This window comes from Schistocerca americana, chromosome 1, assembly GCF_021461395.2.
Source record: "Schistocerca americana isolate TAMUIC-IGC-003095 chromosome 1, iqSchAmer2.1, whole genome shotgun sequence".
NCBI lineage: Eukaryota > Metazoa > Arthropoda > Insecta > Orthoptera > Acrididae > Schistocerca > Schistocerca americana.
The window spans coordinates 544,021,023-544,040,940 of NC_060119.1; positions in this window are offsets into that span (position 1 = coordinate 544,021,023).

Below are 19,918 nucleotides of genomic sequence, written 5' to 3' on the forward strand. Positions count from 1 at the left end.
CAGTCTGGAACCGCGCTGTTGCTGCGGTCGCAGGTTCGAATCCTGACTCGGGCTTGGATGTGTGTGATGTCCTTAGGCTCGTTAGGTTTAAGTAGTTCTAAGTCTAGTAGACTGATGACCTCAGATGTTCAGTTATAAAGATTTCGCTCAGATCAGTCATTTTCGTGAACATCTATACGTAATTGTCGTTGTCTTCTCCACGGTACGGCATTAACAAACACTGCCATCCGAGGCATGCGCTAGCTTTACACGTACTAACACGAACTAAATAAACAGATATCTCGGCATCGACTGACAACACTGACCGTCTGGCACAGACTAAATTCGCTGCTCCAGGACGATTCGAAAATCGCTCAGTGACGCGGGCGTCTCAGAGTGCGCTCTACTTTCTCGCATCGAGCCTTGTACCTGACACTAAGAAAAGCCCCTTGCATCATACGAGATTTCAGACAGCTCTCCCAGTTGGCAATGTAAGTTAATAGGAAATTTTTCATAGCAGAGGAAAATTTTCTTGTTACGGTGGAGTTAATCAGAATATTCTACTTCCAAAAATTTGGAAGTTATAATGGTTCAAAAGCATCTGCTGTAGATTTTCACATCCGAAAGTACCGATTCAGAACGCTCTGTACCTTGAATTACTGTAATTACAGGTATGAAAATTCGTACAGCATTATTGGCTCAAATGGTTCAAATGACTCTGAGCACTATGCGACTTAACTTCTGAGGTCATCAGTCGCCTATAACTTAGAACTAATTAAACCTAACTAACCTAAGGACACTACACACATCCATGCCCGAGGCAGGATTCGAACCTGCGACCGTAGCGTGCGCTCGGTTCCAGATTGTAGCGCCTAGAACCGCACGGCCACTGGGCCGGCTCGTACAGCATTATTACTGTTCGACAAATACTAAGGAACAGAGACATAGTTTGGCAGTAATAATCATAGGCAATGATGGACGACATGAAAGAAGTACATACATAATAGTGGTGGTGTGGTATATCTATAACGAAAAGTGGTACAGTTTACACCACGTGGGGAACCTGGATAACAGATATAAATAACATTAATGTTTGACACAGATCAGACTCCGAAAATACAGGTCGATAGCGGACTCTCGATAAGGAATATGCCATTCTCGGGTCCTAATGCACATTTTGCAACTGTTATTCATGCTGTCTACCGAACTGCTGAGGAAACGTTCAGGGATATTGTCCTACTCCTCTCTCAAAGCGGTTTTCAGTTCTTGCGCGGTTCGGGGATGGGATTTTTGTTGAGAAACACGCCTGTCAAGAGCATCCCATACATGCTATATAGGGATAGATCCGGGGAGTACGTAGGCCATTCCCTACATTCAATAGCTTCACTTTCCAGTGTGTGCCACATCTCACACAGCTGTCCTGTGTAGGCGAGAATCTGCCACACCCCTGAGCTGACGGACATGATTCAGAACAAAGTTGGTTTCATTCCATGTTTGGAGCCTGGTACAGAAACCTGTTAACAATGTCTTGAAATAAGACAGTCTTGACTGTAGTTTGTTTTACCCCTTTATTGGCAATGACGTGTTGCGTCCTGTGGGGTATCTCCAGGTTAATGTAAGAAGTAATGTGTCGAGCCAACAACCGTCCTTTGTTGTCATCATATAACATTGAGATAAAAATTAAAAGGAAATATCCTTCTATCGTCATTAGGCTAATAAAATCATAAGGAACGTGATATAGAGCCAACTATTGGCTTCGTATTATGCTTTTATTTGCCTAAAGACTATAGGACGATGTATCCCTATAACTTTAATCTTAATGGCATATGATGGCATTAAAGGACGGATGTTGGCTCACACATTACTTTTTACGTCAGTCTGAAGATGCCCCATAAGGGCGAAAAGCGTCAGTGCTAGTAAATAGATATAACAGTTTGAAACCAAGACTGCCCTATTTCAAGAAATTGATCCAGAATAATCTCCCCGAAATACCGCCGTGCCGTAGTGGTTCATCGTGCAAAGGTATGCAACGATGTTCGGCCATCGTGCATATTGCCCGCCAACACCATAACACCTAGTCCATACCGATGACGCTCATGAACGTTCTGTGGTGTGTAACGTGTTCCCCCCTCTCTCTCTCCTCACTAACTGATGGCCACTCACTTACCTTAGCCAAGCAGTATCCGTCGGAGAACATCACTCTGGACTACTGTTACTGATCCCTAACAACATGCTCCTTACACCAACGAACTCTTTCTCGACGATGGCGTGATTGAATGGAATACATTTAACAAGCTTTCAAGCATACAAACCAGCCTGATTTAATCGCCGCAAAATGGTTCTGACAGGGTCAATTGTTCCAGTAGCGGTTGCAAGATCTGCAGCAATCTGACTAGGACTGATAGGCCTGTGACTCTTCTCCACTAGGGCTAAGTATCGATCCTCTAGACGTGTGGTAGTCCGTCTAAAGCCATCGGCTTGTTTCGGGTGGCATTTCCATCTTCAGTTGCCCTATTTTAATTTCGAGATGACGCTTTTGGAAACGCACGTTATTGTGGCCTCTGTAATGACACTGACCGACTTCGAGCCGTCCAACTGCTCGTCCACAATCGCAAGCACTCAGATGATGTCTTGCAGACATACTGCCGTACCACACAGAATGTCGCGCTAACCTGTTCCACAACATTCGCGAAACGCTATATCTATGAACTGTCGAATACATACAGGGCGATTCTTCTTAACGTTTAAAAACCCCAGAAGCCACGTAGATGACGCTGAGACAAGTAATTTAGTATGAGACACGTGGGACCGCAAATGTAGGGAAGTACCACGAAAGTGGGTAACAAATGTGACGCCAGTGGATGACACACACCGCCTAGCATGCTGCAGTGGGTCTTGTCGGTCTAACTAACCTCAGCGGTATGGGGCAGTGCTGCAACTCGCTCCTCTAGGCTACCCTCTTTTCCAACACCTTTTGTTAATGTGATCTGTTGTAAATGTAGAAGTTTCAAAATAATTGTCCTTGCTGCGCTGTAATCAGGCAAAAGCTGTTCATTTTGTGTATTTCCAGTTCTCATGTGTGTGTGTGTTAAATCTTATGGGACTTAACTGCTAAGGTCATCAGTCCCTAAGCTTACACACTACTTAACCTAAATCATCCTAAGGACAAACACACACAGCCATGCCCGAGGGAGGACTCGAACCTCCGCCTGGACCAGCAGCACAGTCCATGACTGCAGCGCCTAGACCGCTCGGCTAATCCCTCGCGGCTTCCACTTCTCCCTTCTCTTTTTATGTCGGCCGTGGTGGCGGAGCGGTTCTAGGCGCTTCAGTCCGGAACCGCGAGACTGCTACGGTCCTATGTTCGAACCCTGCCTCGGGCATGGATGTGTGTGATGTCCTTAGGTTAGTTAGGTTTAAGTAGTTCTAAGTTCTACGGGACTGATGACCTCCGATGTTAAGTCCCATGGTGCTCAGAACCATTTGAACCATTTGCTTTTGCTTACGGACTTTATTTCGTGAAGGAAATGCAGCTCATTTAGTGCTAGCGATGCAATCCGAAAGCTTATGCGATCACTCAAATGGCTCTAAGCGCTATGGGACTTAACATCTGAGGTCATAAGTCCCCTATACTTGTAACTACCTTAACCTAACTAATTTAAGGACATCACACACATCAATGTCCGAGGCAGGATTCGAACCTGCGACCGCAGCAGTAACACGGTTCCGGACTGAAGCGCCTAGAACCACTCGGTCACAGCGGCCGGCTTATGCGATCAGTCATTTAATACTACAGAAAGAACAAATTTCAGTTGTTTAATGCAGACATACTATGAAAGATAGAAACACACTGCGCGTGCCGCTGGATAGAAGAAGGTTCAAAGTTTTATATTCGCACAAACACTTAACCACACTCTCAACATGAGGGCCAGGCGTTGCTCGAGGAACTTCGAAACGGTAGTCCATTTCAAGGGACATACGAATCAATAAGTCCCTGTCCATTGAATTGACAGCTTCAATAATTCAATTTTTCAGCTGTTGAATAGTAGCTGAGATAGTTGGGGAAAAGACTCTGTCTTTCGTGTACCCCACAGAAAAAAAAACGGAAAATAGGAGGTCTGGTGACCTGGGAGGCCGAAAGCTATGAACAAGCTCTTGTTGTCCACCTCTTCCTGTCCAACGTTGTTGGACGGTGTTAAGATAACGCCGCACCTTAAGGCGAAAGTGAGGCAAGGCGCCGCTATGCATAAAAATGAAGTCACTAGAATCTTCGTGAAGTTGAGGAAACAAATAATTTTGCAGCATATCCAGATACGACATTCCTGCCATAGTTTCCCCCGCCAAAAAGAGAGGTCCATAAACTTTGTGAATAGAAACGGCACGAAACATATTCAATTTAGATGAGCCTCTTTCATGATCGACGACGACGCAAGGATTTCATAACCCCCAAAATTCTTACATATGGTGGTTTTCTTTGCCCGACAGATGAAACCTCGATTTGCCGAAATGATGGCATTCGGAAAAAATGTCCTCTGCCATATCCTGGACAACTGAAACGCAAAATTCGCACCTGTTGTTACGATAGGCGGGACGCAGTTGCTTCAGTAACTGCAACTTGTAAGGCTTCATGTGCAGGCTTCGTTTCAGAATAGACCACACCTTTGTTAGGGGAAGCTTAAGTTCTTGGCCTGCCCGTCTTGTGGAGTTCGAGGCACTCGGATAGGCTCGACATTTTCATCAGATGCGCGTGCTCTTTCCTTTGCATAAGCAACCAACTTCTATAGAATTTTGTATGCCAGTCATACCTCTGCTTGTGCGAAGCCAGCATCTTGCTGGACCGACGGCGGAGAGCACGCTTCGCTTGAACAATGGATTGACTTCGCGCAAACTCCGACATACAAAACGGTTTCTCTTGTCGTGAAGACGCCATGTTTATACAAAAAACAACAGCGCAGATGTGTCAAAACTTTGAACCTTCGTCTATCAAGTGACAAGCGCAATATGTTTCTATCTTCTTCAGTTTGTAATAAATGACTGACATCTATTCTTTCTTTTTGAATCACCCGGTATGTAGAGCCAAAATGATTGACATGATGCAATGTTTTACGCGTTTTCTATTTCATATTCCACACTAAAGTTAACAACATTAAAAATAATAAATTTTTTTAAAGCAGGTTATCAGTATGTTATTTCTTTGCTAAAATAAATATACTATAACAAATTTTAGGTTTGTACCTTTTGTAGTTTGGTGGAACTCAAAATTATGGGAAAACTCCATTTTTTGTGAACTAAAAATTGTACAGAATTCAAATTTAGGATTATTTTTATATGTATCTGATCATGTTTTACTACTTTTAGGTATATGTTAAGGAACAACAACTTGAATGACGAGCCATTGCGCAATAGCTACGAAGACTAAACCTACTATATTCACGCATAGCCCTCTGGCTTCAGGGATTGCCAGCGGTGAGTTGGCGTGGGGAGGAAGGAGGGGAAAATCCTTCTCTCTCTCTCTCTCTCTCTCTCTCTCTGCGCATTAGATGAATCACAGTACTGCTATCGCGTTACAAGCACACTTGCTTCACCTCACCGTGACTGGAATGAAACGACATTACTGTAAACATGTTGTAGATATCAACTGCAACATACTACATCTGCAGGTTCGCAAAGACAGAGGCACTGACATTGCCAGTTTTTAATCTAATGTCAGTAACACGACCACATTTCACGAACCACATTTCACGGACAAAATGGAATCGCGGCGCATACAAATACCAGACCTCAAAAGTTAAGTATGATGAAGATATAATTTTTTTTTCATCACCATGTCAGAATGATTGCAGAATAAGACTTCTGCCATACATCTGTGTTCAACTTCGGTAATTAGCAAGGTTCTGAAACTGAAAATTTCTGTACTTGATAAACAGGTTATGAGGCAAGTTCCGCTGAACATATTGAATCACGGAACTTGGGTTTGGAATGATAAATTGAGAAGATTCAAGCTGAAACATGCGTCTCCGCATTACTCTTTCGGAGTAACACGAGGAACCTCACGTCAACCGAATTTTTGTTTACGCCAAGCATTTTATACATCTTATTATCTTTCTCTGTTACACATATAGTCCACATGTCAGGGCCCCCCATCAGTTGGCATCGCCAGAATTAGACCGTGTCCTACGTAAGCGACAGAAACGAGCGACAGCGAACGACTTCTGGATACGCGACACTCCAGCGACAAGCAGCAGCACCGGGCGACAACCTTGGGTGTCCTGTGTGTGAACGACCATGTCGCGCTACAAGATGGCTGCTTACAAGGGAACCTCCCCATCGCACCCCCTTCAGATTTAGTTATAAGTTGGCACAGTGGATAGGCCTTGAAAAACTGAACACAGATCAATCGAGAAAACAGGGAGAAGTTGTGTGGAACTATGAAAAAATAAGCAAAATATACAAACTGAGTAGTCCATGCGCAAGATAGGCAACATCAAGGATATTGTAACCATAGGAGCGCCGTGGTCCCGTGGTTAGAGTGAGCAGCTGCGGAACGAGAGGTCCTTGGTTCAAGTCTTCCCTCGCGTGATAAGTTTACTTTCTTTATTTTCGTAAAGTTCTGTCCGTTCGTTCATTGACGTCTCTGTTCACTGTAATAAGTTTAGTGTCTGTGTTCTTGCGACCGCACCGCAAAACAGTGCGATTAGTAGACGAAAGGACGTGCCTCTTCAATGGGAACCGAAAACATTTGCTCGCAAGGACATAGGTCAACCGATTCCTCCACAGGAAAATACGTCTGATATATTCTATACGACACTGGTGACGGCCTATGCGTCACATGACAGGAATATGTTGTCGACCCACCTAACTTGTACACTTGGCGAATGGGTAAAAAGATTCTTCTACCTTGCCCGATTTAGGTTTTCTTGTGGATGTGATAATCACTCCCCAAAAAGTGATGAAAACATAAGAGTTTGTGACAAACTAAAAATAAAAAATTAAACGTTTCACTCGAGGGAAGGCTTGAACCAAGGACCTCTCGTTCCACAACTGCTCACGCTATCCACGGGACCACAGCGCACCTGAGCTCACCCTATCCTTGATGTTGCCTACGTTGTGCATGGACTACTCAGTTTGTATATTTTGCTTATTTTTTCATAGTTCCACACAACTTCTTCCTGTTTTCTCGATTGATCTGTGTTCTGTTTTTCAAGGCCTATCCACTGTGCCAACTTATAATTAAATCTGAGGGGGGTGCGATGGGGAGGTTCCCTTGTTAGAGCCAACCACCTGTTTCTATAAAACGGCGTCTTTAGCTGGAGAGTAAGGCTACAGAATTAGGTTTACTTAAGAAAATAAAGTGAAAAGGAATGCTGTGCATAAAATTTACAAAGGAAGGAATCTCCATGGAGAATTTCGTAAGTATCGTTAACTGCGAAGATTACCAGGCAAATTCTTCGAATACACGTGAATGAGCAGAGGAGCATTCGATTATCTCATCAATAAATTAAATACGAATGTTTCTTTTTACATAATCAAGAACTTTTAACAGCCAATAAATGCGGAAGAATGTTTATTACACTACTAACTATGCTAAATACAAACATAAGTACACAGATTGATACCACCGCGCAATAATTAAATGTAGTGGAAAAAAGGGGGGTAGCGTATTTCGGTCATAATTTTGTGTGAAGAAAAAATTCTGGTTTCGATTCCCGGCCGTTCATCTATTTTTACTGACTCAGTTACGATTCTGTATACTTTGTTTTATGTATACTGCTTACACTGCATCGCTAAGTATATTTTTAAGGTCTTGCCAAAGAACTTGATCTTCGCACCTATCCCAGTATATCACACACATATAATTCCTAATAAATTACAATGAGCAATGAAATTTTACAGATATTTGATGCTGGGAACGTAATTCATCAGCAGTCAGTGTTAAGACCAAGTGTTTCAATTAATATAAATAGTCTGTAAAAGTAAAGCATATAAAATTTTTGAAAAGAATGTCAAACGTTTTGTGAAATGACTCGTCTAAAAGCATGAAATAAAAAATATTAGGGAAACGTTTGGTGCACCTCATTTTCTGCTCATGATTTCGAGCATCATTCAAAGGCACGTAGAATGTTTCTCTGATCTACTTATTTCTTTTACACAAATAATTTCATAAAACATTTGACTGATATCCTCCAGTTTTGAATTTCAGGTTTTATTCAGAAAGCATGATCTTACTGACTCCTCGTTTGCCTTCCTAACGTACTTGATTCGAAGGAAGCCTTTTTGACATTTAAATACCGCACCAATGTATCTTTTTATGTGCAAAATAGCTAGGTCTTGAACAGATGACATTTTTGACACTTCATTTACAGCAGCTTTTCGTTAAATATTTCAATTTTCCTTAGGGGCAGCAAAAGAAACAAACAAACCTGAAAAATAAGAGGTTCTCTGAGTGTCATGTTTTGTTTTTGGAAGAAATGCGAAAATCGCAAGTTTTATGTTTTTATCTCAAAAACTAATCGTCAAGTCAAGCAGATAAAACCCAAAAAATCGAAAAAACTTGCCTTGTTATAAATATGTGTACAACAGCTGACCAAAACGACGAAGAGATAAGCAGATTTTTTTGTTTGCTATGTGAAAAAATATGTATAATACATACATGTTCATTTTTTATAGGTTATGTAATTATAAAAAAAGTTGAAATGGAGCGTGGAACGAGTGACTAGCAGGAAAGGAACGAGACGGAGGCGGGAACGAGACAGTGCGCAACAGTTGCGGGAATCGATAATCGTGGGAATGAGGACCGGCTGCGATCGTTCTGGTAACGAGGACCGGGCCCTTGCGACCGTTCCTGGAACGGCCGAAATGAACGGTGAACGACCGTTCCTGAGAAATCTTTACTCGGTCCTTCCATTCACTCTAGTAAAATTTTCCTTTACACCTGTTTGTTCGAGTAAGACCTACCTCTACTACCACAATAGTTAATACACGGAAATTCTTCCCACTGTTCAAGCCACCCCCTTTGGGCGGCTACGTGGGTAACCTGCTTTGTTTGTGTGTGCACCCTAACATTGCAACACGTTTCTGTACAGCTGATACTTTATTCTTATGTGTGAAATTGCGCCAGAAAATTACATGCACAACATCAATGAATGGAAGCATGCAAAGTAAGCTAATTTTCTATAACTTTCCTCATTAAATTCACCAGTCACACTAAAGCAAAAGTTGCTGAACACAAGCCTTTGAGAAGATCTATAACATGTGATTTCAATTCAAATTCTGATCAATACACACACTCAGGAATTTTGTGCAATATTTTTATGCATTTCTCTCCCCCTCTGCTACACTGTTCATTATAATGTTTACATCACCTTTGAGAGACTTGCGTGAACTATGTTTTCTTTCTGTATCTAGTGATAGATCAGTTACTGAGAACCAGCAAATACCATTTTTGAATATTTCATTTATTGCTCCTTCCATTGGTACTGCCTTGTTAGGCTTGATTATGACTCTAGCATCATCTGGAATGAGCACTATTTTTGCTTTACCGGTTTATGATGAAAGGTCATTAGTAAACTGCAAGAATAAGAGTGGTCCCAAAGTTGAACCATGTGAAATGCCACTACTAAGTTGAGACCACTCATAAGAAAATGTATCATTGGAGCTACATGAAATATTTAACGTGTCGGTTTGGTTCCTATTAGTTAAATATGAAGTGAATACATACTAACTGTTCCTTAAAGCCAAAAACTCAAAGTTTCTGTAGAGGAATGTCGTACTTCACACAGTCAGCTTGAAATGTCCCTTTCGTCCGTCCTCTGGAGCTACCGAGACTTGGCATGAAATCACACAGGCGGACGCGCCCATAATCCGTGTATTCTTGGCGTTATGCAGCGCGCTCGATAAATTGTGCGACGTGCTGCTCCACAGGTTTAGTTGGAAACGTTTATTGGTGGGTCTAGATTACTTATCTACAAAGCTGTACATGTAAAGAGAAATAGTCGCCAGCCTCGCTGTCACCCGCGAGACAGGGACAAACAGCCCTGAAACTATGTAAATACACTGCGTCACAAAACAGTGAAGAACTGTAGTTAGTTTTTAATGTAACTTATAACGCGTACATGCTATCATCGGGTATGTAAATGATTAAACCGTTGGCACACGGAGAGTCCTTTTGAATGACAACGTTGAGCGTTCCAAGATCAACGTGCTGCTGAATGCTCAGCAATGATGCGACTTGTGCGTCAGTATGTGTGCCCAACGTGATGTACGCGATCACATCGCTCTCCAGCGGCAGCTGTCGGCTGGTGATTTTAATACAGATGTCCTGAAACACACTGTCAGTGAATAGTTACTGAAATCTGTTACATTGTCATTCAGTTTAATTTCTACTGTAAATTTTCCAACTAGGGTATACAAATGTTCTAAGACTGCCATTGATAATATATTTATAGACAATTCTAGGCAACTAAGCCACATTACAAAACCAGTAGTAAATGGGCTATCTGACCATGACATGCAACACCTAACATTAAAGTTTGAAAATTGTCAGGGTAAAACATCTATCAGAACTGAGTACAGAAGGCCAATAAAACAGTCAAAAACTGAGAAATTCAGGAGATTGCTCAAAGAAATTAATTGGATGGATGTTTACAGCATCCAAGACACAAATGGAAAATACAAAACACTCATTAATAAAATTAGCACCTTATTTTAAAATTGTTTTCCCCTGAAGGTAACTCAAATTAAGCAGAAGTCTAATAAGAAACCATGGAACACACAAGGGATAAAGATATCATGTGAGACAAAAAGGAAACTCTATCTGATACGTAGGGACACCTTTGACACTAGCATTATAGCTCATTACAAAAATTACTGCAAAATATTGAAGAAGGTTATCTAGAAATCTAAACACCTGCATTATGAGAAGAAGATAAATACATCTAGCAATAAAATAAAAAAAATACGGGATATAGTTAAGTCAGAGACAGGTAGGACCAGAAATGAGGAGGAACAAATAGCTCTAAAAATAAATGAAAACCTGGTAATAAACGCATGTTGTGTTGCAAACCATTTAAACAAGTATTTTGTCTCTGTTACTGATAGCATGGGGTTGTCAGGTTCAGTAAATAATGCAATGAAATATCTGAGACCTTTGCACACAAGCAGTCTCAGTAAAATGGAATTGACAATTACTTTACCCAAAGAAATAGAATCCATCATAAAGTCCTCGAAATCAAAGCATTCTAGTGGTTATGATAACATATCAACAAAGTTAATAAAAGAGTGTTCATGTGAGCTTAGTCATATCTCAAGTTATTTGTGTAATCAATCACTTGTCACAGGAACATTCCCGGACTGGCTTAAATATGCTGAAGTTATACCTCTCCACAAGATAGGGGACAAAGAAATGCCGTCTCATTACCGACCGATCTCACTTTTGCCAGCTTTTTCAAAAATCTTTGAAAAGGTTATGTTCAAGCGTCTACTTAAGCACCTTTGTGGAAATAACATACTTTCAAAGTCACAGTTTGGGTTTCTTAATGGTTCTGATATCGAGAGAGCTATTTACATTTACAGTGAAAATGTTCTTAATTCATTGGTCAATAAATTAAAGGCAACTGGCATATTCTGTGACCTGTCAAAGGCGTTTGACTGAGTGAATCACAGCATTCTTTTAAGTAAATTAAAGTATTATGGCGTCACTGCTAGTGCTGCAAAGTGGTTTCAGTCATACCTTACTAACAGAAAACAAAGGGTGTCATTATGTAACACTTCAGCAGTAGACAATAAGACATCATCTGACCGGGAAGAAATTACATGTGGTGTTCCCCAAGGTTCCATACTAGGTCCACTACTGTTTCTTGTGTATATTAATGACCTGTCATCCGTTACATTACCAGATGCCATGTTTGTCTTATTTGCAGATGATACAAACATTGCAATAAATAGTAATCAAATATAAATTTAGAAAGGGCAGTTAATCAAATTTTTACTGACATTGATAAGTAGTTCATAGCCAATTCACTGTCATTAAACTTTGAAAAGACTCACTATATGCAGTTCAGAACTTAAAAGAGATTTCCTTCTGGTTCGTGTATAAAATATGATGACATGGAAATAGGAGAAACTGAGAGTGTAAAATTCTTGGGATTACAACTTGATAATAAATACAGTTGGGGGCAACATACTAACGAACTGCTAAAGCGCCTAAACAAGTCTGTGTTTGGAATGTGAGTGATGTCAGACATAGGAGACATAAATATAAAAAACTGGCATATTTTGCTTATTTACACTCCATTATGTCATATGGTATCATATTTTGGGGCAACTCTGTAAACAGAGAATAAATTTTTAGACTACAGAAACGTTTAATAAGAGTAATGAGTAGTGTAAATCCAAGAACATCATGTCGAAACCTATTCAAAGAATTGGGCATATTAACCACAGCTTCTCGGTATATTTATTCCTTAATGAAGTCTGTTGTAAATAATACATCTCTTTTTCCAAATAACTGCTTAGTACACAGTATTAATACTAGGAATAAGAACAATATACATAAAGATTTAAAATGACTTACTCTTGCCCAGAAAGAAGTCCATTATTCAGCAACGCATATTTTCAATAAGTTAGCAGCAGCCATTAAGAGTTTAGCTTCAGACAAGGCACAATTTTAACATAATTTAAAAGAATGTTTGGTGGCCAACTCCTTCTATTCCATCCATGAGTTTCTCAACAAGTGCAGTAGACCATTTTAATGAAAATTTATTATATTTTAATTTTTGATAATACTTGGTTATAACAGCCAAGTAACTACCTACTGTGTGAATGATGGATGTATGGAAAGCAGATGTAAGTCTGAAGTCTGTAAATAGTGGAAGTTTAATTTTAAATCTTGTACATAATCTGACTGTTCTTAACTGAGGATCACTGAAATGAATAATTTACTTTAATTTTTGACAATACTTGGTTGTAATAGCCAAGAAACTAGCAAATGTCTGAATGATGGATTTAATGAAAGCAGATGTAAGTATTAAACCTGTAAATATTAGAATTTTAAATTTAATTCATGTACATAATTTTACTGTTTATTGACTGAGGATCATTAAAATTAATGATACTCAAGTTTTTCTATTTACATTTTGTAATGTGTTTATCTGACATGTTCCGCACCCAGGAGGATTCCCTCTTTTATGAGTCTATGGAATGAATAATAAATCTAATCTAATCCAAGCAAATCGTAACCCCTTCACATCTGTGACTGGCATACGAGAACAAGTAATGGGCTCCCTGCAGTTCTGTCTGTCTCGGCACCATAGGTCAGAGACTAGCAGCAGCCAAACTATGGAATTACCGTCCCCTGTGTAGGCAGCCCTTAACACCACTACACAAACAGCAACGTTCTGAGTGGTGCCATAGCCGGGAAGCATGGGCAGCCGATGAATGGCCTCGCATTTGGTTCAGCAATGAGTAGTGGTTCTGCAATACCCTGGATGACTATCGTCGAGTGGGGCAGGGACCTGGTGAGGAGTCTCATTTTTTCAATTTTTTTCAGAGGCATAACGATGTTATTCCTGGCACCATGGTGTGGGGAACAATTGGATATGACATCAGGTCACGGCTGGCGCACAACGGTACGTCACAGACATTCTATGTCTTCGTATGTTAGCTTTCATGTGACAGTATCATGAAGACATTTTTTCAACAAAACAATGCTCGTCCACAAACGATACGTGTCTCTATGAATTGTCTGCATGATGTTGACGTTCTTCCACGACCAGCAAGATCCCTAGATCTGTCCTCGATAGAACATGTGTGAGACCAGATTGGATGTCAACTCCATCCCCAGTGCTCATATCCAGGATATGAAGGACCAGCTACAACACTTGCAGCCAACTTGCCGCAGGAGAGGATACAGCGGCTTCCTGGCACCCTTACCAGTCGAGGCAGTGCATGTATCCAGGCCAGAGGGGGTGCAACGTCTTTCTGAGAACTGGGCTCATACTACCAATTTCTTTGTAAATTTGGTTTTTCGTAGACACTGAAATATCTTCACTTTCCCTTTCAACCCGTGAAGTTTCTTTTGGTGTCGTCCTCCAATTCTGGGTAATTCACTTTTTTGTCAGGTAACGTATTTCAAGGAAGATTTCGAGGCCCGACCACTGAGCTGGAGTATGTTCACCACTAACAGTTTAACGCACCGCCTCCAGTTGGTTAAACTGGTATATAGCAAGCCTCGCCATCAATCACCATGAAAACAAAACGTGAATATCGTTCCAATACTACAGATAAAAATTTACTCAAAAGATACACGGAAACAAAGGAAATTTATTGGTTTAAATTAATTGTAGAAGTGACATCACGTAACACCTTGAGCTGCTGCTCAATTTATTCTTTTACAGCAAACCCGGCACCATTTTGCTATTCCTAAATACGTACTGGAATTGGATGTACGTCCTCAACTCTCCGTCCCCCACTCCCCTCTCTGCCCATCTCCTCTTAGTGCCCCCTCTATCAACGAAGCACCTCCCCTCCTTCTGGCCATCTCTTCCTCCACTCTCTATTATCTTACCCCTCTCTCTGATCTTGAGACTTGTTCATTGTTATTGCAAACGAAATCTTGATTGGAAATTGAAGTCGCTTAAAATGATTCGTTCAATCGGTTGAGATCATTGGTATCTGGGGCATGAGAGAGATCTCTCCATCTGCTTCCATCTTCGAGAACAGTAGCTTCAGTGACAGCATTCTTCATAGTTTTAATCTGCTAATCGGTAGTATTTCAAAGTTTCGAACGATTCACAGTCCTAATAGTATTCTAATCATACGTCGATAGACCATAAATACAACTTTCCTGTTTTCTGTAAAACTGACGGCGAGGAAGGAAACATAACAGCACATTGTTTTGTATACAATTTTGGTTTGGAATTAAAGACGTATAAGAAGAATGTATATGAGAGAAACAATTTGTCTAATGGTTTACATTCCCTCCTGTCGTAGTTGAAACTCAGCACAGCATTTGCCGTGGCCAAATAGCAGCTGTACTCAGTTGCGTGTGTGTGTGTGTGTGTGTGTGTGTGTGTGTGTGTGTGTGTGTGTGTGTGGGTGGGTGGGTGCGTCCTGAACATAGTGGGCATCGCAACTGCATGGACTGTCCTAGCACGCCTCTGATTACGTATTTCACGATTTTAGAACATTTCACCGAAAAAATCAAATCAAAGATTCCTTTTCGCAATGAGCATTGTCCATTCACACTGCCGTATTTGATCTGACTCGCAGAGCGGATGGCAGAACAGAACATCCAGCACGCTGAGGATGACGCCCAGGCGGCTCTGCTGCAAGCCCTGCTGGACAGCGACTACGAGAGGTTCAGCCGCCTGCTGGACGGCGGCCGGGTCGACCCCTCCCACCGCTACGGGAAGCCGCACCTCGCCAGCTGCCTCGAGATAGCGTGCCGCCGGCCGACCCTCTCGACTGCTTTCGTTACTAAACTGCTCGAATGTGGCGTCAAGCCAAATGTCAACATCATCGTCCCGGAGCCGATTCATTACGCTGCCCGGTGAGTAGCTCTGAAATAAAGTCACATAAGACTGTTCAAAATGAATTACCTTCATTTTTAACACTGAGAGTTTATAACACTAACTACTACTAATATATTAACTGTACGCTGACAATGTTACTCCTGTGAAAAGATACTTCTTTGACCGCGATTGTGATTAATGGTAAGTTATCGAACTGTTTATGTTTCTCTAATCATTTCTATTGAAAGAAAGTAGTAGCAGAACAAATAGGAATCGAACCAAGGTTGTATTACTAATCAAGTAAACTGCAATTACGTTAAAGGAAACGGTCACCAGCCTAATTAGGCAAGGTTGTACCAAATATTAGCATGGTTTATGAAAGTTGACCATTGGTGCTGGCTTTACTTGATACTGACATAATGTTTTGCTGATGAGATACAAGGCAGTAGCGAAATTTTGCAAGTAATGTCCCAGTGGTTTGACATGAACTACATAGGAGGAGTATTAACAATTGGCTGTCAGTAACACTTACTATCTGTACATTACACTAGAAAGCTGGTGATCATTACAGGTAAATGATTACAAACGGTGGAGCACTAATACCTTGGACAAGATGTTCTTTTGTCAGTTTAATTATTGAAAATTACCACCATTGAAATAGTTTCAAGTAATTGGATCATTAATATTGATTATTATTTGTATTCTCAAGGGGCATTCACTTCTTTATACTGTTTAAGTCAGATGGGACATGTGATATCTGAATCTAGTATAGTCTGCAAAGTTGTTGCTATTTGTTTACTATAGTACTTGCAAGTTATAAGAATGAAAGTTATACTTCTTGAGTACAGTTGTTGTAATATGAAATGTAAATCTGGGTCAAGTATTAACATGGGGACTCGGAAACTAGTCTATCAGTAGACTCGGATTTAGGCTGAACATTTAAGTCACAACACAATGATACAAACACTGTTAACTACTAACATATTAAATTAAAAACACTGTTATTTCAAAGTCTGTGCAATAATTAATCCTTATATTGGCCCTTCAATTCTGCCATCCAGTAAATATCATGAACCAACACAGTTTTTGCAGGTAACTGCAATACTGTACTGAGATTTCAATAAGAAGACTCTTTAAACATAATACTTCAAACCTTCTCTCAGTAACTGTACTTTTATGAACTTTAACCATCCTTTTACGACGTGGAGTATTTCAAAATGTATGTACAATAAATAATTATGTACTTTACTACTCCACAAAGTCTATTAACTTTTGTTGTGGAAGGTAATTGCTTTTCAAATCAGTAAAATAGGCAACTCGGAATTGTCGCAGCACTTGGAATGGGACCCTGGCTAGGTAAGCGACTAAGGATAAAATAAGGGACTCAACACAAAATTTACAGAACACAAACTTATTATTGAAAAAGAAACCACATAACTGGTCCGTGCAGTTATACTGTACTCAACTGATAATTTGAAGTGAAGGTGGTGGTAGCGTCGATCTCCTGCACTATTAAAAAAAAGGCCAAAAAAGGCGACAAAAGAGTTCATGGCCCTTCCTGTGTAATAAACTGCGAAAATTCTCTTCTTAGTATCGGATTTTCGTAGTATAGAACCAATCAAAGCATGCTATGAATAATAAGCCGAATGACTTCACATCCTAGGCCATATTATATAATCTTGCAGTAGTTCTCCTCTCGTTCAGTTCTCGAGGTGCGAACACCTTGCCTGCTGGCCACCGACTGACTTGCCATAAAGGAGCCTTGCAATTCGACCGCCCATTCCAACTCTTCTGTTCCCACCAAGGTAGTTTCGTTGCGGAGGAGGGACTTCCCTCCGTGTTTTACATGATTACAAACCTATTTTCCCTGTGCATTAACCGGTATTACAAGTAAAGTTTTAACATTTTCATGCTTTTACGGTACATTATTTTTTGAAATTACAACCAAAGATCCAGTAAATTGACATAAATATTGAATAAAAGATTTACATAGATTTCAAATCAAAGAGCTTGGCGGTACAGAAATCACATGGAGTAAAAGCATATAAAGAAAATAGATAAGACAGTCGATATTATCGGTAATAATGTTACAAGTTCGACAGTTGTTTCCCTTTTTTAAGGTGAGAATATGTCTCTATAACGATGAAAGACACATTAATGCGTTTTAAAGTCAAAAGTTTGTTATAAGAGGACATGAGAAAAGAAATTAAAAATAGAAAAGAACATATAAAGGCACAGTCAAGTTGTTCAAAACTCATAGCTTGCAAATCCTTCGTTTGTAAAAAAAATAATGGAATTCAATATGGAACAGTCCAACACTCCGGCAGATAACGGTTGCTGGAACTTGCTCAACAGATTCCACAGGAATTTCTGTGGGCAGATGATTAATTACGTTGTTGACAAGGACAAAAAGTGGGCGGTATTCGCAAGACTAGGGACTGCAGTACTAATGGCCAAGAGATTTGTGTAAGAGGAAGCAAGGTTCTAAAACTGACTACTTTGACGCAACTAAAGGGTGAGTTTGACAACATGTCATATCTCAAACACACAAAACTTGTTGAATCTCAGACATTTGACATCTGGACACTCATTTTCTTAAAAGAAGTCTGCTTTCATACCTAAAAGTACGTCATTTGATTTTATTAATAGGAATATGGACGGCATCTATTTTATTAAACGAGCTGTAATAACATCCTCATACAATTAACCCTGGAACACTTAAGAGGGGGAAATGTCACGTTGCTACTAAACCATCATAAATTGTACTACTCCAAATTAATTCGAAGGAAGTCATAATTTATAGGCTATGTGTTAGTTAATTACAATTATTAGATCTCCAGTGGTATGTCAAATGCCATATTAAGCAGAAAATATCCTGGTTTATACGCTACAGTAATCGAAAATTTTACAAGGGTTTAGTAATCTCGTGTTAAATACAGGGTATCCAGCAAGTTGAAATATAAAGGTAGTAAATCTTCACGAACATTACTATTATTGGTACAGCAGGCACTGAAAATTACAAAACTGAGATTAAAAAAACTCTTATCCATTGAAAAAATTATTTTGGCTCTCAGATAAAATAACCAAAGTATATTCCACTGATTAACATGCCGCCGGCCAGAGTGGCCGCGCGATTCTAGGCGCTACAGTCTGAAACTGCGCTACCGCTACGGTCGCAGGTTCGAATCCTGCCTCGGGCATGGATGTGTGTGATGTCTTTAGGTTAGTTAGGTTTAAGTAGTTCTAAGTTCTAGGGGACTGATGACCTCAGAAGTTAAGTCCCATAGTGCTCAGAGCCAGTTTTGATTAACACGCCCCAGGGTTGAGAAACAGGATATAAATGTAAAAAAACGTTTACTCAATTTTTTGTCATCTATAACAGTTTAATATGCTCACAAAACTTGTCATTTAATGTTTAATTTCGTCTGCCGTAATAAAAGCTGAGGAAAACGTGCTTTGAAAGATACATTTTTGGGTTGTTTTGGTAAAGTGCAACTCAAACGAGATGAATTAAGATGTAAGAACCCCTCCGAAACAACCTTCAGATTGGCGGGTACAGCCGACTCTTTAACATCGTCAGACTGAACCAAAAGGTCCTCACCTCGCGTTATTGCGCAGCCATGACAACTGGACTGCGGAACATCAGCATCGTAATTTCACAGTTTCGGCCTCTCTTCTAGTGCAGAAGTCTTCATTTGTTATTTGCGACTGATCCATTTCGGTCCATAAACAAAGCATGGTGCAAGACACCTAAAATTCGCATGGTCGTGTATCTTTCATGGTGCTCCGCGTTCACTCTGCCGTGTAAGCCTGTATGAGGTGCTGGCTATACTTTTATGTGTTGTAACATCGAGCGACCTGACGGTAGACTAGTGATTGTAACATGTGAGTCTGCCTAAGAATAGGCAAAGATGGGACCTGAATATATTAACTGCTAACCCCTATTGCTTCTCTTATGACATCCACTGCTGCTTGTATCGTGCCCCGTCAGTGCAATTGCCACAGTGTGATTAGTTAAAGTAGGAGGAATTTCTGCCCTGAAACCATGTAAAACAATTTCTTCATCCTGTCGCAAAGGAAGAAAGAAGCACAGTATGTCTTATGGGGACGAAGCCAAGTTGAAGAGTACCTCACATAATTCTTAATCTATTGCCTGATACAACTGAAAATGACTGGGAGGCTTGAAGTTAAATCTTGGGATTTGTTACAGTTATTTGTTGGTGGGTGAATTTTAATTGCGTAACAAACAATTTTCTTACATACTACCGTCCCTTATGAAATGCACACGTGACCAAGTGATGAGCATGGGCGGTGTCTCTATGGAAACAAGGGAAAGGATTTTATAAGCTTGTGTGTGATCCAATGTGTTGCAACAAAGATAAGCATTGCTGAGGACAAAGAACAAGAGAGGAATTGTTATTATTCATTCA